General features: G+C 48.9%; 1 protein-coding gene and 1 pseudogene across 5 annotated transcripts in view; one reads left to right on the forward strand and one right to left on the reverse strand.

The window, feature by feature from the left end:
• The window catches only part of TMEM51 (transmembrane protein 51), a 69,204-nt gene that overhangs the window by 21,617 nt on the left and 24,822 nt on the right, over positions 1 to 22,765 (forward strand). The window contains exon 2 of one of the 5 annotated variants that reach the window (XM_030805694.1): positions 24 to 25. The exons of 3 other annotated variants lie outside the window; for them this stretch is intronic. The gene's annotated coding sequence lies outside the window, so the exon portion shown is untranslated. Of the gene's footprint in view, positions 1 to 23; positions 26 to 19,537; positions 19,549 to 22,765 lie in introns of those variants that run through there. One more of the 5 variants, XM_030805695.1, reaches the window with a different exon arrangement.
• On the reverse strand, positions 18,725 to 19,407 carry LOC105738029 (annotated as a pseudogene).

Consider the following 22,765-nt stretch of genomic DNA (forward strand, 5'->3'; position numbering starts at 1 on the left):
CCTGCTCGTCGGTCACTTAGGAGCGGTCTGGGTTATCAGATCAGAAAACGTCGTGTAAAGTCAGATGCTGTCTGTTGTTTCAGGCATCCACTGGGGGTCTTGGAACGTATCCCCCAAGGATATGTACTCAGCTATTAAATGGGCTCAATGCCTACCTTTTTCATGGAGGGTTGTGGGAACCGAATGAGGCCATGTGTAACAAACAAACTTCTGGTAGGTGAAATATTATTGTGCTTAATCCAGTTAATAGTTGTGCCTTGACATGCCTAGGGTGTAGGTCAGATGGGCCCAGCATCTCCTCTTTTTACTTAGGAATCTGGGGTTTAACCTGATCATATTCTTTTTTTTTTGAAACGGAGTTTCACTCTTGTTGCCTAGGCTGGAGTGCAGTGGAGCAATCTTGGCTCACTACAACCTCTGCCTCCCAGGTTCGAGCGATTCTCCTGCCTCAGCCTTCCAAGTAGCTGGGATTACAAGCGCACACCACCACGCCTGGCTAATTTTTGTATTTTTAGTAGAGACAGGGTTTCACCATGTTGGCCAGGCTGGTCTTGAACTCCTGACCTCAAGTGATCCACCCACCGCAGCCTCCCAAAGTGCTGGGATTACAGGCGTGAGCTACTGTGCCTGGCCAACCTGATAGTATTCTTAACACAGATTGTTTTCCTGCCATCATGAAAACTAGACTTGCTTTAAAGTGTTTAGAGTCTCAGTTCATATTCCAGGCATTGTTTTATATAAATATCATCTGTTTATTTTTTCTTTAAGCAAATTTCACAAACTCCATCTAAAAAAAAAAAACACACAAACAAAATTCATCTGTCAAAGAAGAGCCTTTCAACTTCCAGTTCTGTTTATCTAAAAACACCCTTTCTTCAACCTGGAATCTTGGACGTTTTGCCACATGCTGAACGTTTCTATGAATTTCTTTTTGTGTCTGTCACCTTGACGTTAGTTGTCACCTTAATTAGGTACGACGGTTGTGGTCTGTGTGAGTAGAACAAGCTACTTTTTCAAGAAAGCAAGTTGGAAGGTTTCATAACACCTGCTCTTCAATGGGTCAAGGCAGTGCTCCGGGGCCAGGCCATCTGATAAAGGGAGTGGTAACTTTGAAGTATGGCTTATAAAGAAGCTGTTATTTCCACAGCAAGCGAAAGCAGCAGTAAAGAAAACAGGGTTTTGCAGTTCCGCTGGAAGGAGGATGGGGAAGGTCAGAAATCAGGGTGGGACCTTCGAGAGCAGCTGTCAGCACTGGGCAAAGGCTGAGACAGGCTTTTTCAGATGGATTTCACTCTCTTATCCAGGCTGGAGTACAGTGGCTTGATCTTGGCTCACTGCAGCCTCCACCTCCTGGACTCAAGCAATCCTCCCACCTCAGCCTCCTGAGTAGCTGGGACTATAGACACACTGCCACCACACACAGCTATTCTTTAGTTTTTGTAGAAGCCGAGTCTTGCTATGTTGCCCAGGCTGGTCTCAAATTCCTGGGCTCAAGCGATCCTCCTGCCTTAGCCTTCCAAAGTGCTGGGGATTACTGACATGAGCCACCACACCCAACCCCATCATTTTCCTAGATCGGTCTCAACTCTGAAATGTTTCAACCTGGAGACCTAGGTAAATTTCATTCATTATTTGAGATTTTCCTATGTCAGTAAAGGGCTCATGTTGCCATACAAATATCATACACTGGGTGGCTTACACAATAGGAATTTATTTTCTTGAAGTTCTGGGAGGTGTGGTTTAAGACCCAGCAGTGTTCAATTTCTGGCGAGGGCTCTCTTCCTCGCTTGCAGATGGCCACCTCCTCACTGTGCCCTCACATGGGCTTTCCTTGATGCACGTGTGCAGAGAGAGCTCTCTGGAATCTCTTTTATGAGGGCACTAATCCCATTAGACCACCTTCATGACCTCGTCTAACCTTAATTACCTACCCAAAGCCCTATCTCCTAATATGTTGGGAGTTAGAGCTTCATATGAATTTTGGATGGACACAAATATTCAGTCTGAATAGCACCCTACCATCCTTTTGGTCACTGACACTAAAATCCTCTGTCCCCTTCATCTCTCCTGCCCAAATCAAACTCATCACAAGTTCTTCTCCATTTGTCAACTTTGACTCTAAACTAGGGCCATAGGCCAGGCACAGTGGCTCACACCTATAATCCTAGCACTTTGGGAGGCTGAGGCGGGTGGATCATCTGAGGTCAGGAGTTCAAGACCAGCCTGGCCAACATGGCAAAACCCCATCTGTACTAAAAATACAAAAATTAGCTGGATGTTGTGGCGAGTGCATGTAATCCCAGCTATTCGGGAGACTGAGGCAGGAGAATCGCTTGAACCTGGGAGGCAGAGGTTGCAGTGAGCCGAGACCATACCACTGCACTCCAGTCTGGGCAACAAGAGCGAAACTTCATGTCAAAAAATAAGTAAAATAAAATAAAATAAAACAAACTAGGGCTGTAAGCTCCTAAGTCGTTTTCTGTTCCCCTTCTATCTTGCCCATCCTCCAAGGTGATTTCTGCCTCAGGGCCTTTGCACTGGTTACCTCTGTGTATTAATCTGTTCTCACGTGGCTAATAAAGACATACCCGAGACTGGGTAATTTACAAAGGAAAGAGGTTTAATTGACTCACAATTCCACATGGCTGGGGAGGCCTCACTATCATGGCAGAAGGTGAATGAGGAGCCAAGTCATGTCTTAACATGGTGGCAGGCAAGAGACAGAGCTTGTGCAGGGGAACTCCCATTTATAAAATCATCAGATCTCATGAGACTTATTCACTACCAGGAGAACAGTATGGGGGAAGCTGCCCCCATGATTCAGTTATCTTCACCTGGCCCCGCCCTTGACACATGGGAATCATTACAATTCAAGGTGAGATTTGGGTGGGCGCACAGCCAAACCATATCACTCTGCCTGGGACTTCCCCACCTCCCCAGTCTGCTGCCACCTTGTCATTCTCAGTGAAAATGTTGTCCTCTCTGAAAGCCCTTTCTTGAGCACTCTATCAAAAGAACCCATCCTCCACCTTGACTCTTACATTCTTCTGTTTTCTTTTCCGGACATCTTGTGGTAGGTTATCCCTTTACTTGTTTGTCTCTTTCAGGAAAAGAGAAGCTTTGTGAGAACACGCCTTTGGCTTGTTCACTTCTGTGTTCATAGTGCCCAAAAACCCAGTGGTTGCTCAGTCAATGTTTATTGAAATGAATGAATGAAGTCAACAGAGATTTGTTGAGGCGTCCTGTGAACAGTCCTATGCCCAGTGTTAGAGGAGTCCCAGATAAGTATAAAAAGCTCCAGAGGCAGCAGTGAGAATGCAGGTGTTCAGCCCTGCGTGTTAAACTTTAGTTAGAGAGAGAAAGCAGGAATGAAACCAGCACCCTCAGGATGACTCTAAATGGCCAGTAGCAATTGGCTGTTACAAACGACATGCATGAACAGAACTCGAGAGCCAATCCCTGCTGGCCGTGGCAGGAGGCTTCCGGAAGAAAGGGGAACAGAACCGGATGTGAAAGGAGAGGAGGCCTTCAGGATGGGGTAGGGGAGGAGAGAAAGGCAAGACACAGAGAGTGGAGGGCTGCAGAAGCTGGGAGATAGACCCAGGACCGTTTCCCTCCTTGGACACATTCAGGACATTACCCTAGTCTTTCCCTGAGAGAGAACATGTCTTTCTCCACCCTGGATCATTGGTGCCTGGTACAGGGCCCTGCACAAAGTAGGTGTTCAAGGAATTAAAGAATTCAGGTTGGATGAGGTAGTAGTTCACAGCCTCCCTGGCGAGCTGGGACTTTATCCTGTGGGCTGTGAGGGACACTGAAGTTCTGGTAGACACAGTGGCTGGAGGGTTGGCATGGCCGGGCCTGGAAGCTAGGGAAGACTTAGAGGAGTCAGTTATCACCATCAGCCAGGCTTGAGAAGTGAGAAGGAGATGCATGAGGCAGGAAGAATTACTGAAAAGGACTTTGGGAAAAAGAAGCAACATATTTGGGAGCCAACTGAACACGGATATGGGCGGGAGTTGCAAATGTCTGAAAGGAGCCAGTGGGGGATATTAAGGAGAGAGTCTGGCCAGATGGGAGGCAGCAGGGGGTGGTGGGAATTGTGGCAAAGTGGGGTGCCAGGCACCTTCCCTAGGACAGAGCCACGACTCAGCACCATGTGAGAATTTAGGCCAGAGATGCCAGATTTTCAAGTTTTGCATGCGAGATCACCCATGTTCTCAATATTGGCAACTACTCCATATTACATAAAATAAGTAACAAACACTTCACAGGCCAAAGAAGACACTTCCATGGGCCAGATATAGTCCTGGAGCTGCCAGTTGGAAACCAGAGAGTGTGTGTATGTTAGAGGGGTGGAGTCGGGGAAGGGAGAGAATGCCCAAGGTCACTGTGAGATTTCAAGCCCAGGCCACCAGGAAAGTGATATGTCCTTGCACTGGAATGGGGAAGTCGGGAGGAACCAGGGGCCGGGGAGGATGGGCAGGGAGTGGAAGATCCTGCAGCAATGGGGATGGTCATTTGACAAAAGAGGACACAGACTGAGAACAGCTCATCCCAAGCAAGCAGCTGGATCCCAAAGGCAGTTGGTCACAGACTGGAGGGGGAGCCTGTCTCTGTGGTTAATTGGTGATGGGCGTGCAGTGTCTCTCTGGGACCTTGTCTATGCTTCTCTTAAGCATTTGATTGTTTTAGATTTGGGAGATTTTTAAATTTGATTGATTGATTGATTAAGATTGCATGATTCGCACCCTTGTATGAAGCAACTGTATGAACACTGGTGTTAAGCCTCAGAGAATGGGTTGCAGAATATTTCCCAGGTTATCAGTGGTCACCAACCCTATCCCCATCCCTAAAGAGGAAGCGAGATAAGGCCAGCACTATAGCATAACAACCACGCATAGCATGCCTAATATCATGTACACGCTGATGAGTCCTGGCAACTCCATTAGGGAGACACCACTTATCAAACCCTTTTCATGGCCCAGCTGAAATAACACACTCAAGTTCACCCAGCCAGGAAGGAAGTAACACAGCTGGGAGTAGAACCTAGAACCAGAACCTTTGACCCTGGCTCAATAATGCCTGCCTTGCACAGGCATTTAGCACTTTGCTGAGTTGACCCATCAGGCCACATGAGGTCCTTGTGGCTGGAGACCTGTGTGGCCAGGCTGGAGCCTTGCTAGGTGAGCAGGGGTGGAGGAGGGATTCCCTGGGGCAGAGCCAGGAGACAGTCCTGGTGGAGGAGTAAAGCAGTCCCTTCGGTTGCCCATGGTGGCTCTTCTAAGCCTTAACTCCCTTCCTGGTCCTCCCACCCCACCTGTCCTATATCCTTGAGCTCAGCCCATTCCTCAGAGTCCTCTTGGGTCCACACCCCAGGATGAGGGCTCTGAGGCTTTAGTGAGCATCAGGATCACTTGGCTAATTAAAAGCAGATCCTGGGCCTTACCTCGCATTCTGATTCTGTAAGTCCTTCACCTGGCCCAAGAATCTGCATGTTTAGCAGACCGCAAGGTAGTGCTTCCAGGGTCTTCAGATAATGGCCGGGTCTCAAACTGCTGCTCCCTTTGCTTCCTGACCCCCATCTGCTGCTCACCTACCATCTCCTTTTATATACCTCATATACTCCAGTATCATGAGTTAGTACTGGTGGTGTGCCCATTTTACAGATGAGGACATTGAGGCTCAGAAAGTTGAAGCAACTTGCCTAAAACCATCCAGACAGACCTGGATTTTTATCTCCACTGACTAACCACCTTGCTCTACTGCCTCTGCTAAACTGGCATTGGTCCCCTGGAGGTCCCTTAGTGGAGAGTTTAGAGGAAGGGCTGAGAATGGTGCGATTTAGAAGCGTGTTCAATGGGCATGAAACCTGGTTGATGCCTTGGCAGCCAGAACTTTCCTTGTGTTATCTCCATGGGCTTTTAGCCCTCATATGAGCAGCTGACATCATTAGTCAGAACAAACCATCCAGAATCGGTTCAACTTTCAAAGCTAAATGGGAATCAAAATGCGGAGTGACTCAGGGACTGCTCATTAGGAAAACTGATTCCTCTGTGACTCACAGCTGATCTTGTAACCTCCAGGGGCTTGGCATCTGGACATGGCGCTTAAAAGAGAACAGACTGGGGAATCGCACCCCAGTTTGGCAGCTGTGGCACCTGGACAGGTGATTAAAATAACACTTCTACCTGTGACCCAGCAATTACACTTCTGGGTATTTATTATAGAGAGAGGCAAACATCTGCCTTTTTCACACAGACTGGTACACAGAGGTTCATAGCAGTATTATGCCTGACATGCATTTCCTCTAGTGGAGGAAACATCCCAGGTGTCCATCAGCAGGCCAACAGCTAAACAAACTGATACAGCTGCACAGCTGACGGCTACTCAGCAAGTTAAAGGAAGGAAAGGAACCGGGATACAGGCCACACCATGGATGAGCAAAGGAAGGCAAACAGAAGAGCACTTTCTGGGTGATTCCACTTCTATAAACTTCTGGCTGGTGCAATAGCTCATGCCTGTAATCCCAGCACTTTGGGAGGCCAAGGTAGGAAGATCACTTGGGCCCAGGAGTTCAAGACCAGCCTGGGCAACATAGCAAAACCCTGTCTCTACAAAAAATGTAAAAAGTAGCAGGCGTGGTGGTGCACGCCTGTAACCTCAGCTACTTGGGAGGCTGAAACGGGAAGGATGGCTTGAGCCCAGGAGTTGAAGCTGCAGTGAGCCAAGATCATGCCATTGTACTCCAGCCTGGGTGACAGAGCACGACCCTGTCTCAAAAAGCAACACAAACAAACGCAAAACCTTCTAACACAAGCAAAACTAACCACTAGTAAAATAAGGCAGAAAGGTAGACTGAAAGAAGGTATGCACATACGAGGGAACTTTCTGGAGTCATGGAAATGTCTTCTATCTGGGCAATGGTTACATGGATATATACAGTTCTCAAAAGTGCATCTAAGTGTACACTAAGATCTGTGCATTTTATTATATATAAACTGCATCTTAAGTAAATAAATAAGTAAAGGGCAGATGCCTCCACCCCAGCCCTGGCAACTGAGTCAGCAGATCTAGGGTGTGGCCCACGAGCATTTCCATGCTCAGCAAGTGCTGAGTGTTGATGCCCGGCCTGCGGTGGGCACCACCAGACACTAATTGCTAAAGTCTCTTCTGGCTTTAGCAGGATGGTTGAGTCTTTGCAGTTGTCGAGCATTTACCATTAGTCTGTTTTTAAGCATAAACCTAATTGCGGTCAAAGTCTGGTCCCAGGGCTGTCTCCTGATCGTCAGCAAGACCAGCTCTAAGCTATGGACAAAGCACCCTCAGTCACCGGGCAGATCCTGGCCATGTGCCGGGCATCACAGGGCCCGCTGTGCTGGGAACAGGCCAGCACTCACTTGCAGGGCTGCAGACATATATCAGGCATTGGGTGTCGGGCAGAACCAGCCAGGCACTCTGATCAGGTTCTGTCTCCCTGGAAGCCCTCCAGATAATGATTTTGGCTGTGTGCAGAGGAGCTATTGTGTTATAGACACTATGCTGGTTGTTTTGGGTGCATGTTTAATTATATGAGCGGATGCATTGTGTAGTTCTTAGGGGCTGGAGCTCAGAGCCCCCCACGTCTCCATGATTGCCTATGTTTCTCTGTGTAAGTGACCTAACCTCTCTGAGGCTCAGCTCCTCTTCTGTGAAATGAAGACAGTGGCCCTACTTCTTCCCTCACAGAGCCTTTAGCACGGGGAGCATTTAGAAAATGTTGGCTATTATTATCGAATTTAATCCTTATAATAACCCTATAGGCAAGGTGCTATTCTTATCTGCAGAGCAAAAACCGAGGCCCAGAAAAGTCAAGTCCCTCGCCCAAGGTCATACAGCTAGAAAATGGAGGGGCTGGGATTGACACTTGGGTCTGCTGAACTCCTGACTCTGTTCACTGCACCATGCTGTCATCAGCTTTGTGGGATGGGGATCAATGCAGAAGACCCCCCGCAGACTGGACGGAGACTCCATCGCTGGCTGAGTGAGAGCCTGTCTTTCCAGAAGGCTGTGTACACTGGTTCCAAGAGTGATTTCACATCCCTCTTCTACCAGCTGTGGGACCTTGGACAAGTTACTTAATGCCTCAAGCCTCAGTTTCTTCATCTTTAAAATGGGAGTGCTAATACCAGCCTTAACAGGCTACAGTGAGGATGGAATGAGTCAGTAGGTGTAAGGCGTATAGAACGGCACCCAGAACACTGTAAACCTGTCACACTTGTCAGCTGATATTTGCTGTCATCTGCGAGGTCACACACCTCTCTAGGTTTGTGACTGAGCTGGGTGGGGCTCCAGGTTGTAGTAGGATGGGAAGTTGGCCTTCATGCCTTTGAGGAAGTGACAGGATAGCCTCCAGGTGGCATGTGGCAACAGGTGTAGCAAAAAGCCTTTTTGAACTACGTCCAGGGACTCGTAAGCTCTAAAATTAAACCGTCTTTTGGATTCTCTCATTTTAAAAACTCAAAGCCTCGTTCCCGGGCTTCAGTTCCTAACCATCTTGCATTACTTCCTTGCAAGAGATTCAAGCTGATGGTTACCGTCATGTCTAAGTAAATGAGGAGCTTCCCACCCCACTGCCCTGGTTCTCGGGTCATGGCAGCAGGTTCTTGACCAGACGGGTCTCAAGGTGAACAAACAACCTTTCTGTTTGTTTATTTTGTATGCTTGCTTTAGTGTTTTGCCTGCGTTGTGGGAACCACAGCATGGGTTTCTCAAGCTGCTCTGTCTTCTTTGGGTTGAAAACAAAAATAAAAGGTGAACTATCAAACCGTGACGTCTGGCTGCCTGCATGAAACTCCACGAGGGCTGGTTTATAAATTTAAAATGTGTGACTGGCCGGGAGCGGTGGCTCACGCCTGTAATCCCAGCACTTTGGGAGGCCACAGTGGGTGGATTATCTGAGGCCGGGGGTTCGAGACCAGCTTGACCAATATGGCAAAACCTTGTCTCTACTAAAAATACAAAAATTAGCCGGGCGTGGTGGTGGGCGCCTGTAATCCCAGCTACTCGGGAGGCTGAGGCAGGAGAATGGCTTGAACCCAGGAGGTGGAGGTTGCAGTTAGCCGAGATTGCGCCATTACACTCCCACCTGGGCAACAAAAGCAAAACTCCATCTCAAATAAATAAATAAATAACTGCACTAGGCTGAAAGCAGAATGGCAGTACATAATAGAGCATCCCTTCTGGAGTCAAATCCCCGCTCTCTTCTTGGCTGCATGACCTTGAGAATGTGTCACTCTTCCTCTGTGAGCCTCAGTCTCCTCATCTGTAAAATGGACATAGTCATGGCGCCTGCCCAATCGGACTGTTGTGTGATCAAGCAGGCAAGCTCTTAGCACAGAGTCAGCAAGCCTCTGCTTATGTGATCATCAGTAGACCAGGACCACTCTGAGTTGAGCTGTTCAAGCTCTAGGTCTCTCGCCATCTGGCAGTGTGACCTTGAGCAAATAATTCACCTCTCTGAGCTTCAGGTTCCTCATTTGCAAAATTGAGGCCCCATGTTCTATCTAAATGGATTGTCCTGCATATTAAATTCTGGAAATAACTACCTAAGGCAGCTTGGAGCAAGAAAGAGGACAGGGAAGAAGGGCCATAGAAGGAAAGTACTGGATCCCCAAAGCTGAAAGATTATTTACCTGGTGGCTGTGAGGAGAGAAGGCCAGCCTGACAGAGGACACAGAAATATCCACTGCTTCTTTTTTTGGGGGACACAGAATCTCGCTCTGTCACCCAGGCTGGAGTGCAGTGGCGTGATCTCGTCCCACTGCAATCTCTGCCTCCTAGGGTCAACTGATTCTCCTACCTCAGCCTCCATAGTAGCTGGGATTACAGGCAGCTGCCACCACACCCAGCTAATTTTTGTGTTTTTAGTAGAGATGGAGTTTCACCATGTTGGCCAGGCTGGTCTCAAACTCCTGACCTCAAGTGATCCTCCCGCCTCAGCCTTCCAAAGTACTAGGATAACAGATGTGAGCCACTACGCCCAGCCAATGGCTTCTAAATTTGAGTAGCCCCAGCATCTTCCCTGTTGGACTTGTTTTATGTCTGCTGGTAGAATCAACACTCTGTGGGAACATATGGATCTATGGACTTTGCTTAAACAGATTCTGAATCCAAGATGTCATTTACCAAAAAGGCACACGGAGGATAATTCTTTATTTTATAGAAGCATTCACTAGGAAATTCCTTTCAATGTTATGCGTCCCTCATGTGCGTAATATGCTACTTGATTTACAAATAAGGCAGTACCGTGCAGAGGTAAAGGGTACAGTTATGGGAGCAAGATCACTCCCCACCCAGCGCCAGGTACCCCAATTCTGCCAATTACCAGCTGCAAAACTTTATGTCCCTTTGCCTCCATTTCCTCATTTGCAAAAGGGAGATTATCGTACATGGTATCTGTCTCACCTATAGGTTGCATGAAGAGTAAACGAGATAACTATAGATTGCATGAAGATAATTCTTGTAAAGAAAACTTACTACCACATAGTAAAGGCACAATATATGTAGCTAGTATTCCTTCCAATACTGTTTTCTGAGTGCCTTCTATGTGTTTGGTGCCATCTGCCCTGTGTCTGCCTTCATAGAGCTTACACCGGGGATGTGGGCTATGGACATAGAAACAGGCAACAAATAACATAAACAAGATGATTACATGTTGTGGTCATAGCTATGTCCAAAACCAGCAAGATGCTGAGACAGAGAACTGCATGGGCAACTACTTGCAAATATCCGGTTTGGAAAGCCTCACTGTGGAGGTCACATTTAAGTGACAGATGAGAAGAAGCCAGTGAGAAGGACAGCGGGGCCGCAGCCGCTCATTTCAAACATGAAGGTGCACGTGCCTCCTGCAAGATCCAACTCAGCAAGTCCGGGGTGGCCCTGAGTGTCTGCATTTCTTTCTTTCCTTCTTTCCTTCCTTCCTTCCTTCCGTCTTTCTTTCTTTTTTTTTTTTTTTTTTTTTTTTTGATGGAGTCTCGCTTTGTCACCAGGCTGGAGTGCAGTGGCACGATCTCAGTTCACTGCAACTTCTGCCTCGCAGGTTCAAGTGATTCTCCTGCCCAGCCTCCCGAGTAGCTGGGACTACAGGCGTGCGCCACCACACCAGGCTAATATTTGTATTTTTAGTAGAGGCGGGGTTTCACCATGTTGGCCAGGATGGTCTTGATCTCCTGACCTCATGATCCGCCCGCCTCAGCCTCCCAAAATTCTGGGATTACAGGTGTGAGCCACTGCGCCTGGCCTTGCATTTCTAACCAGCTCCCAGGGCTGCTGACGCTGCAGGACCACACTGTGAGTGGCCAGGGACTAGCAGAGGACAGGGGGCAGAGGGTGGATCCAGGTCCAGACGACAGAGTACCTTGAAGGCAAGTGGGGAGTTTGGATTTTATTCTCAGGATAGTAGGAAGCCAGGCAGAGGAGTGACATGACTGAAGGATGCTTCTAGAAGCTCATTTTGGCTGCTGCGTAAAGACTTGCTGGGGCCAGGGCAGCCACAGAGAGACCAGGTTGGAAGCTGATGTCGTTGTCCAGGCGACAGTGGCTTAGACAAAGGTGGTAGTGACGGCAGAAGCAGGAAGTAGGTGGATTTGAGACCTTTGGACAGGTAAAATCAACCACACTTGCTGAGGTGTTAAATAAAGCTATCCATCATAATATATGTGCTTATCTTAATTTTTTAAAACTCAATAGTATAGAGTATAGAGCTCTCAAGCAGGGGTGATCTTGCCCTCCCATGGGACATTTGACAATGTCTAGAGACATTTTTGGTTGCCTCAGCTGGGGAGATGGTACTGGTATCTAGTAGGTAGAGACCAGAGATGCTGTTACATTACCTACATTGCACAGCACAGCACCCCCAACGAATAATTATCTGCCAGCGTGTCAGTGGGGTCAAGGTAAAGAAACCTTGGGTAGAAGTACAGGAAGGCAGAAAAGTCCTGCCTGCCCCACCCCCATCTGACCCCCACACTCCAAAGATAACTACTGTTCCCAGTGTGCTTGATGGTCCAGACTTTGTTCTGTGCATATACACAGATTTCCCAGAAGCCACCTCACCAGTGAAGTAAGGCTTGGAAAATGCTCAAAACTTAGCAGCCCTGAGCCCACCATAGGAAAAGACATCTGTTCATTTTGTCAAATCTGTTCTATTCCTACCCCATGCGGAAGGTTACTGCCGCATTGCCCAAAACTGTATTCATTCTATCAGTTGTGATATTTTTTCCTTTCTCCAAAGAACTCTCCAAAAATTGCTATCCTTATGACCTAGGCAGCCTTCTGTCACTGGGACTAACTCATGAAACCTGAGAATTTCAGTGCAGGAAGAAATGTTGGGATAATATAGTCCTCCCCAAGTTCTTACTGTACAGGTGGGAAAACTGAGGCCCAAGACTTCTTGGAAGTGGGGAAATCCCCTTATAATAAGTAGTCTCTTCTTCATTTACTGGGATATTAATTTCAGATTTTCAGTTTAATACACAGTTATGGCTTATGTTTCTGATTTATTTTTCTTGGTCGTGTCTATATGTGAGGTTGGTTACAATGGCTGACAAAAGGGACATTCTTAGCCTTGTACTTCTTAAGTGCTGTGACAGGTGGTCTCCAAAAGATGGAAGGAATTTTACCAGTCCGTGAACTTGAACTCTGTAGTCCGGGAAGACTGCTTGAATCTCTTTTCACTGGCTGAACTGAGCGTCATCTTCACATGCCCATCTGTGGGTACCACAGCTGTGCAGAGGTCAGTTTTGAGTTCAAGCTCACATGTGGAATGCTGCAGCCTGTGGCCATCCTCCCATTATCCATGCTGTCATCCCTTTAAAGGTCCCACAGAGACCTCCAAGTGGAAAGAACCATGTCTACCCCATTAGAACCCCAAGCAAGGACTCTGCAGGTCAGGGAGGCCGACTCCATGGCAGCAATGAGGGCCCCAACAGCTGGAATCCAGTCTTGCCCTCCAGCTACCTGTGCCCTGAGCCCAAGGGAGGGACCCTGCCCCCTTCCTCCCCCACTCAGCCAGTAGAGAGAGGTGGGAGCCTCTTGAGAGGCTTAGGAAGGCATCCTGGGAAGCCTCCCTACTTGTTTTCCTAGACCCCTCAGGTTGGGGGTAAATGGCGTGAAGGAGTCTGGTCTTTGATTCTTTGGCACTGGGGAGCCATTGAATGTTCTTGAGCAGGGAGTAACTGGATAGAAAATGGCTATTCCAGGAGGATCAAAATGGCAGCAGCATGCTGGGTGAATTGGATGGACAGGAAAGACGGGGAAAGAAGCCTGGTAGGTACAGTGAGGAATAACAGTCTACCCCAGAATGGCAGCAGTGAAAACAGAAAAGGGGGAAGAGATGGGCATTTGTGACTAATGGATATTTGTGACTTACCCCTGAGTGAGGGAGAGCCAGGGGTCATAGAGGACCTTAGTTTTGACCCCAGATGAGGAAAATGGTGACTGCCGACGTGGGAAATGGGCAGAGTTTACTTAGCCTCTCCCAGCCTCACTTAGGACATCTGTAGAATGGGGTTGTGTATTGAGTGGTGGGGAGGATTAAATGAGATTGTGCATGGAAATTAATCCAGGCCTGAGGGGAGTGGCAGGCACTAGGACCATGAAGAGCCTTATGAGCAGGGCTTTGTCCTGGGAGGCCACAGGGAGCCATGGAGGGATCTTGCCTGAGGGTGGGATGGTCACATTTGCCTTTTGGAAGGACCCCTCTGAGAGCAGTGGAGAGAGGGCACGCCAGGGGGGCAGGGAGACCACAGGGGGCGCCTTTGCAGTCTGTATCCAGGTGAGGTGTGGGGTTGGTCCAGACCAAGCAGAAAGTAGGGGGCAGTCCTGAAGCGGGCCAGCTGCCTCGTGTGCCTCCTCCCCTTTGTGCTTGGGGAAACCACTGGGAGGAATGCAAGGTGGCCAGCATGTGTCCTGGCAACCCCATTGTCAGGGGTATATGTGACTGATAGGCCATCTCTACACAAACCCTGCACTGGGCCGGGCCCTCCAGCAGCTGCAGGACATCAGAGGCTGAGCTGTTTGACCAGAGAGGCCACAGCTATCCAGTTGGAGTGTGCGGCCCCAGCCAGAGTCACCTTCCTTCCAACACAGCACCCCCATCCCCCAACCCCGATCCACCCCTCCCCGAGTCGGATCCCCAAACCCCCCTGGCTCCTTGGGGACTGGATCTTAATTCACCCTGTTCCCACCACTCTGCCCTCATCTTTTCCTCCCCTGCGCTTCCGTGGGTCCCCTTCACTTCTGCTCGCTTTTCCCTCATCTGTGCTGTCCATGCCTCTCTGTTCCTTCCTGCCTCTGGCCCCTAGCATGTGATCTCACTGGGGCTTCTTCTGTCTTTGCCCATCTTGGGCATGCAAGAGGCTGAGGGCAGAGGCTGGTGATGCCTGTAGGTCCTAGCACGGTGCCCAGCCCATGGGGAGGAGATGGAGCCCCAGGGGCTGTCTGCCTGCTCTGTCAATCCATCTCTGCTTCCTTTCTTTTCTCCTGTATCTGTTTGCTGGATGTGAATCATAACCTTGACAATAACGTTTTCAAGGGCAGGCCTGGTTCTTCCACCCTCTATTTCCTGCTAACAGCCCAGAGGCATTCCCACCGCGGTGATTTATGACCCTCTCAATGGGGTGGCGTCTTCTAGGGCAGTAGCCTAGGAGACATTTTCCAGCTTGCAGCACTGGGACTCTGTCCTTCTTCCCTCACTGCTGGGGCCACAGCCCTCTCTCAGTGAGTGACCTTAGCAGCCATCCTCGAAACACCCCGGCCAAGGAAAGAGCTCTGATAAAACCCTCAGACCCTGACTCTCAGCCCCCATTCCCGAGCCCCCATTTTGCAGGTGTGAGCGACCTGACTGTGCAAGCTGAGAGGATGCATGAGCACAGGTGGCATTAGCTGCTCACGCTGTTGGCACCAAGCTGGCCTCAGAAAAGGGGGGGTGGGGGGGAGTGGGTTTTGTTTTACTGTTTTAGTCACTTATTTCATTTTAAAAAGTTTATTAGATGAGAGTGTTTTTGGCTCATACAACGGAAACATTGCTAGGTCCAGCTGGATTTCTGGGTCCAGTGGTACCCTCTGGAGTTTCTCTCAATCTCCACCTCGGCTCGCGTTAGCTCCCTGCTGGTCCCCTCCTCAGGCAGCCTGTCCCCTTGCGATGAAAAGATGGCCACCAGCAGCTCCAGGCTGCATCCCGTCCTTCCTGCAAACCCAGAGGAGCAGGGAAGTCTCAGTGTTTCCCCCAAAGCAAAGAACTGAGCCTCACCGGTGTTGCCTGGGCCATAGCCCCGCCCCCTGGGACACAGAAGAACTGATGGGCTAGGCCTGACCACGCCCAGCCTTAGAACCTGCAAGGAAGAGGCCCTGCCTGGTAGGCAAGCACATGGCATGGCCACCACATCACCTGAGTGCTCAGCAAGGTAACCCTGGGCAGCCCAGCTCGCCCAGCCCAGCATGGCCATACCCCGGGGCCTCCAAAGACCCTTGCTGGGAATCACTTGTGCAACAGGCTCAGATAGCTTTACACTCCAGAAAGGCAATAGCATTCTACTCGAAGCGTCTCTGCAGTGACTTCTTTTCTGATAACAAGAAGCATTCCTCAGTTTACCTGTTTGGGACATTCCTATTTGGTGCTAGGCTTTTGTAAAGAGAGGGCGTACCTGTGGGGGACCTGGCACTGGGTCATTTCCCCGAGATGCCATTGCCGTGTTCCCCAGCACCTGGGCGACTGCTACATCACTGCCTGTGACCTCAACTCTCTTCCTTCATCTTACAGCAGGGACAAGATCACAGCCGGGGAGTGTTGGGATGATTCCATTACAAAGATGATGTTTGTTGAATGGATGTCTGGAGAGAGACAGCAGCCAGAGGTCAGCAGCTTTGCTCCTGCCCCTCCAGAGCCCACCCTCGCTGGGCAGTACCATCCAACCATCCATGCCCAGCTCATAGGGGGCTCCCAGGAAATAGCAGCTGATACTTGGTCATTATATATTTTTTTGGAGACAGAATCTCACTGTGTTGCCCAGGCTGGAGTACAGTGGCATGATCTAGGCTCACTGCAACCTCCGCCTCCCAGGTCAAATGATTCTCCCACCTCAGCTTCCCAAATAACTGGGATTACAGGCGCCCTTCACCACACCTGGCTAATTTTTATTTTTTTTTCTTTCTTTTTTTTAGTAGAGACAGGGTTTGAACATGTTAACCAGGCTAGTCTCGAACTCCTGACCTCAGGTGATCCACCAGCCTCAGCCTCCCAAAGTGCTGGGATTACAGGCATGAGCTACCACGCCCAGCCATTGTCATTACTATTGTTATTGTGCTGGTTGTTCAGCCTGGAAGTTTCTCCAGGCTCAGGAAGTAGTCTTGACCCTTGCTGGCCTTCACCCCTCTGGCTGCCTCCATTCCATGCATGTGGAGTTACAATTCCTTAGCTCATCTTTTGGATCTAAACACCCCAGAGGGTAGAGATGATGCTGGCATAGCTCCTGGCCTGAGGGAACACTCACCAATGTACCAGAGGCTGGGACACCCACCATGGGGCTTTCAGGAGGATGATCTGGGTTTGAATCTGCACTGTGCTGGTTATGAGCCTGTGATCTCCACTCCCTTCCCTCCTCTTACAGCAGGGACGAGACAGCAGCCAGGGAGTGCTGGGATGATTCCATTTACAAAGATGACATGCAAAATGTCCAGCTCAGTGGCTGGTACCGGGGCAGGGCTCTAGGCCTGTGGGTTGAGATTCATCTGTGGAGCCCAGAGAGGGCAGAGTTCCTGGACATAAGGCTTCAGGCAGCCCCATGAGCCCTGGATTGCAGGGGCTAACCCAAGGTGGCAGAAAGGCCCTTTCAGCATTCAGCCTTGACCCCTGTCTTCCAAGGCAGGTTACTTAAGACATTGGTATTTGTCTTTGCTACTGACGGCCTGGGACAACCCCTCGTCCCCTTCCTTCTCTCTGTCATTAGCAAACCTCTGCTTATGACCTTAGATAAAGGAGTGCTTTGTTCACGGAACTGGTGTGTAGATTAAAAACTCCTTCTTTTAGAGCAGGGCTTGGATTTTAAAGACAGGATTTTAGATGGGTTGAGAGGATGGACTCTGGACTCATTATCTGTCTCACAGCCGTGCTCTGCTACTTATTAACATGAGGCTTTGGGCAGGTTAAGGAACCTCTCTGGGCTCGAGTGTCTGTGACTCTAGCATGGGATTGGCAGTGGTGGCTGCCTCGTGATGATATGAGGTCATCCGGGCTCAGAGGAAGCATTCAGTGCGTGTTAGCTCTTGTGAGCACGATGTGAAGATGCATGCTTTTAAAAACGAAATGCCCTCTGATAAAATATGTACTCCTCCCAATTTGGAAACTGACACACATCGTCTAGATCCACCTGAAGCTGCAGGAGCCCTGCTGCCAGACACCAGGGCAGGAAATCTTATCCTGGGGGACAGTCTAGGAAGAGCCAGTGAATTCCCTTTAAATTATACAGGATTGTGCCTGTGGCCCTTGTGGTAGGCTAAATAATGCCCCCCTGCCCTACCCGCAAAAGATCTGCATCCTAATCTTAGAATCTGTGACTATTTACATTACGTGCTAAAAGCGCCTTAGCAGGTGTGATTAAGTTAAGGCTCCTGAGACACGAACACGAACATGATCCCGGGTTATCCAAGTGAGCGTGATGTAGTCCCAAGAGTTTTTTTGTTTTGTTTTTGTTTTTTGGTTTTTGTTTTTTTTTTTGTTTTTGTTTTTGAGACAGAGTCTCACTCTGTCGCCCAAGCTGGAGTGCAGTGGCGCTATTTCGGTTCACTGCGACCTCCACCTCCCGGGTTCAAGCAATTCTCCTGCCTCAGCCTCCCCAGAAGATGGGATTACAGGCATGTGTCACCACGCCCGGCTAATTTTTTGTATTTTTAGTAGAGATGGGGTTTCACCGTGCTAGCCAGGATGGTCTTGATCTCCTGACCTGGTGATCTGCCAGCCTCGGCCTCCCAAAGTGCTGGGATTACAGGCGTGAGCCACTGCGCCCGGCCCACCAAGAGTTCTTATAAGGAGGAGGCAGGCAGGCCGGAGTCAGAGAAGGAGGTGCGGTGACCAAAGCAGAAGCCGGAGGGATGTGCTTTGAAGGCGGAAGAAGGTTCCAGCAGCCAACAAAGGCAGGTGGCCTCTAGAAGCTGGAAGAGGCAAGGAAATGGATTTCTTCCCTGAAGCCTCCAGAAGGAACACAGCCGTTGGTCACCTTAATTGTAGACCTCTGACCTCCAGAACGACAAGAGAATACCTTTGTGTTGCTTGAAGCCACTAAGTTGGTGGCAGTTTGCTATATCAGAAGTGGCTGCGGAAGCAACGTGAAATTAACACGGCCCTTCTTGGGGAGGTGGGTAGCCATTTATCAGGTTTTCACCCACGTGGAGTCAGCTGAGGAACAGTCACTGGTCCAAGTCGCCCCACCTGGTCCCCGGAGGCCCCTGCTGGGAAGGGCAGCCACCACTGCCATTCCCATGCTAGAGGCACAGACACTCAGGCCCAGAGAGGTTCCTTCATCTGCCCAAAGCCTCATATTAATAAGTAGCAGAGCACGGCTGTGAGATGACTGCTATTTTCTCTTCCTCCTTCTCAGCCTCCGTGTTCCTAGATCACTCATCCCAAATGCAAATATATTTTTCAGTAGTAATTGCTTCTCTGGGGAGGAATTTTTTTTTTTGAAGTTTACCAATCTTTTTATTTCCAGCTGTTGAGACAATATTTTTGAGAGCTGATGTTACTCTAGTGGCAAAACCAGTGCCAGCTATCAAACAGCCAGAAAGCTACAATAATTGAATACTTGACCGTTTCTCTTTTAGCATATTCCTTGTTCTCCTCTTCCAGAAGTCGTAGGCATCTATTTAGTTTGATTATGTGTCATCTTAGTGAAGCTGCATCTACAACAGTCAGGTCATCCGATGTTCCTTCAGTTGTTGCGTCTATATTTGAAATGCCATACGTGACGTTGTCATGATGAGGATTAGAAGTGGCCGGAGCAGACCTGCCACGCGACACAGGGAGAGAATCATTTCTGACCAGCTGTCCATTTTGAAGAACAGCATTTTCACTCATAGACCATGCTCTCTTTAATCTGCCGGCTGCACAGATTTCTTCGTTTTCAGGGGTTGTAAGAGATCTTTCTAAATCCAGAAAATCTAGTGGTCTTTCACTTCGCGTAAGTACGTGGGTGGTTTTAGCGCCAGGGGTTTGAAGGGAGTTGACTGAATAAGGTCAAGATCTGCTGGTCTTGAAAGTGGAATATCTTCATTATTTCTTGCAACACCAACCCTCTCCAGAACCTTCATGATCACACTAGCATCTGGAACTCCTTCTTGGAATCCTTGCTCCAGGTCAGCGTTTGGCAGTGCTACTTTTTTATTCTTTCTTTCTTTCCTTTTCTTTCTTTCTTTTCTTTTCTTTTTTTTGTTTTTTGACAGAATCTTGCTCTGTCGCCCAGGCTGGAGTGCAGTGGCATGATCTCCTGACTCACTGCAACCTCCGCCTCCTGGGTTCAAGCAATTATCTGCCTCAGCCTCCCGAGTAGCTGGAATTACAGGTGCCCACCACCACAGCCGGCTACTTTTTGTATTTTTAGTAGAGACAGGTTTCACCATTGTGGCCAGGCTGGTCTTGAACTCCTGACCTCGTGATCCACCCACCTCGGCCTCCCAAAGTGCTGGGATTACAGGCGTGAGCCACTGCGCCTGGCCAGTGGTGCTACTTTTAACTTTTCTGGGATCCTCATTTGCTGACTAACGCCTTCAGTCTATTCCATTTCTTACTGAATTCGACTGATTTCTGCCATCTCAGCAGCAGTAGGAGAAGGAAATGCTGCCCCACTCACAAATGTGTACTTGCCATTTGGCACGATTTGCTTCTATGCTTCATAGTAAATCCTTTGACTTGCTTCAATGTGCATGTGCTGGATTGAGAGCCACTTTTGTCCCCCTGGGCCCACAGGAAGGTCCCAGTGAGGGCTACCGCCCACTGGTTCCTGGGGGCATTGGGGCGGGTGCTCCCAGAGGCTGTTGGCCGAGAGCACGGAGGCGCTCAGGCACAGCACCAGCATAGCAGCCCGCAGAGGGCCCCTCTGGGGAGGAATCTGAGAAGCCCACAGAACAGCCTGCGCTGTCACTCTGAGGGTTTCTAAATTAGAGCCATTCCAGGTGGCCCATGGAGGTACCTCTCCTAGTCCCCAATTGCACTGGCTGCCGGCCCTAGGCCTCCCTCTCCAGGCTGCCACTGCCTGTCTTTGTGGGGAAACTGGCTGTGGTTCCTGCAGTGGGATGGATATGGGCCCTTCTGTCTTGGGATCAACCTCTTAGCAGCTGCTTGAGATCACAGGCTGGCACCTAACTTGGAGTTATCATTCACACACCCAAAAAGGCAACAGGCCTATGGCACTGTTCTCTGGCCTCCCCAGGTTTCCCACAGCAAATGACAACAACAGCTTGCAGTGTGCCTGTCCTGTGCTGGACCTGGACTCTCAGAAGTGGCTGGGGAAGTAGACAGCATTTTCTTTTTCTTTTCTTTCTTTCTTTTTTTTTTTTGAGACAGGGTCTCACTCTGTTGCCCAAGCTGGAGTGCAATGGCACCACCTCAGTTCACTGCAACCTCCATCTCCCGGGTTCAAGTGATTCTTCTGCCTTAGCCTCCTGAGTACCTGGGATTACAGGTGTGTGCCACCACAGCCAGCTAATTTTTGTATTTTTATTTAGTAGAGACAAAGTTTCACCATGTTGGCCAGGCTGGTCTTGAACTCCTGACCTCAGGCGATCCAACTGCCTTGGCCTCCCAAAGTGCTGGGATTACAGGTGTGAGCCGCTGTGCCTGGCCAGCATTTTCTTTTTAACAGATGAGGAGGTGAAGTGCATTGCCAGGGGTGTACAGAATTAAACCTACATCCCACAGACTCCAAAATCCATCTATATTCCACTCTACTGCTAAGCCAACTACTGATTTCACTCAACAAATTCCACTATACCACCATGCTGTGCTATTCCTTCATTCAACAAACATCTATTAAGCTCCTCTGGCCTGTGCCAGGCTTGTTCTTGGACTAGAGAGAACAGTGAACAAAAATGACAAAAATTCACACCCTTGAAAGCTTACCTCCTGCAGCCACACTTTCCAACAGAAATAGAATTCAAGGCCCATATATAATTTTAAATTTCCTGGTAACCGCACCTTTTTAAAAAAGGACAAAGAAACAGGCAAAATTAATTTTAATAATATATTTAGCTTGACATGTTCAAAATATGTCATTTCAACATGAAATTAATATAAAAATGTTAGTGAGGTATTCTTTTTGTCCTCCTAAGCCTCAGAAACTTGATGAAAGCTAGTTCCCTCTGGCCACCTGACAGCAAGCTGGGTGTGATTGTCATTGGGTCACCTGGAGCTCAGCCCCGCATTCTGTCCATCAGTCCGTTCTTGCCACGTGCCCCTTGGGACTGCACTGGCCACAGCAGTGGGCTCCGTGGCTCCCTGTTGCTGTGGAATTGAGGAGCCACTATTTCTCTGTGGATTTAGAGAGGTGCTGGGCCTCAGCTCAGAGGGCTAGGTTAATGCAACTCTCCGTTTGTACCTTGTCATTGTTACTGGGCCCTACAACGCCACTTCCTATCTTTTCGTTGTTATTCTCTTATTCCTCTTTTCTCCCCTCTCCCATTGCATCCAGGGCACCCATCCTAAGATGTTTAACGTGCTTCTTGTTGGCTGTGGTCTTGTACACTGTGTCTTTCTCATTTCCGTGGATGATATTGGGTTCTGTCTCACTCTGATTGGTTATCCCCTGCCTTATTTTTTTCAGCCAGCAATTTTATTTTCCTGGCCACAAATTCAAGAGCTCACCTGCAGCAACACTATCCAATGGAAAGAGAATTCAAGCCCCATATATAATTTTACTTTTTTTTTTTTTTGAGACAGGGTCTTGCTGTGTGTCACCCAGGCTGGAGTGCGATGGCGCGATCTCATCTCACTGCAGCCTCCACTGCCCGGGCTCAAGTGATCCTCCCACTTCAGCCTCCCAAGTAGTTGGGACTACAGGCACTCACCACCATGCCCAGTTAGTTTTTTTGTGTGTGTATTTTTTGTAGAGATGGGGTTTCGTCATGTTGCCCAGGCTGGTCTCCAATTCTTGAGCTCAAACAATCTGCCTACCTCGGCCTCCCAAAGTGCTGGGATTACAAGCGTGAGCCACCGCACCGGCCTGCCCCATATATAATTTTAAATTTCCTGGTAACCACATCTTTTTATAAAAGGACAAAGAAACAGGAAAATTAATTTTAATAATATATTTTACTTGATATATCCAAAATATGTCATCTCAACACGTAATTAATATAAAAATGTTAGTGAGATTTTCTTTTTGTCCTGATAAGCCCTGGCAATCTAGTGTGTGTTTTACACTTTTAATAGCACATCCCGATGCAGACTGGCCACATCTTGAGTCCCATAGAGTTTATTGGGACTCTCTTGTCCCCATAGTTTGTTCCCATGAGTCCCCCACCCTCGTTCATCTTTCCTAGGCTACCTCAAAGGAACCAGTTTTGCCCTCATTCTCTAGGATGTTCTAGCTCCTTCTCTGAGTCTCCTGACTCATCGATTCTTCCTTGAGTTCTGAGATTACTACCAGCTAGGGCTTGCTATATGACATGTCACTTTGTCCTCACATCACCCCCGTTCTGAGACTCAGGGAAGAGCTGGCCCAGGGTTGCACACCTA

This window comes from Nomascus leucogenys, chromosome 24 (genome assembly GCF_006542625.1).
Source record: "Nomascus leucogenys isolate Asia chromosome 24, Asia_NLE_v1, whole genome shotgun sequence".
NCBI lineage: Eukaryota > Metazoa > Chordata > Mammalia > Primates > Hylobatidae > Nomascus > Nomascus leucogenys.